Source organism: Parasteatoda tepidariorum, chromosome 2 (genome assembly GCF_043381705.1).
Source record: "Parasteatoda tepidariorum isolate YZ-2023 chromosome 2, CAS_Ptep_4.0, whole genome shotgun sequence".
NCBI classification, from domain to species: domain Eukaryota; kingdom Metazoa; phylum Arthropoda; class Arachnida; order Araneae; family Theridiidae; genus Parasteatoda; species Parasteatoda tepidariorum.
The window spans coordinates 16,200,774-16,201,160 of record NC_092205.1 but is presented as its reverse complement, the minus strand read 5'-3'; positions in this window follow the sequence as shown (position 1 = coordinate 16,201,160).

Here is a 387-nt window from a genome sequence, read left to right as displayed (position 1 = left end):
ATTTAGTACACAAGTGTAGTTTTAAGAAGAAGAAAAATTAAAATAACAGATAGGGTAAAAAAAACATGTTCAACGAAATAAAATAATTTAATGTAATATCGTAATGTAATAAAATTAAATAAAATGTTAGGCAATAGAAATAAATAAAAAGATCTCATATAAAAATATCGTCTTATATTGAGCACCTGGCAGTATTTACTGCATAAAATGAAAAGAAGCAACATCTTTGGGAATTTTTTATACCTTTTTTTAGCGTTTTATCACTTCTTTAATGGAGTCTAATGAAAAAGTGTTTTTCATTTTTCCTTTATTTTTCTTTAAAGCCATTCTTTTCGCTAATAAGAACCTAAAATAAACATTTTAACTGTTTATTTTAGTTTTGTTATC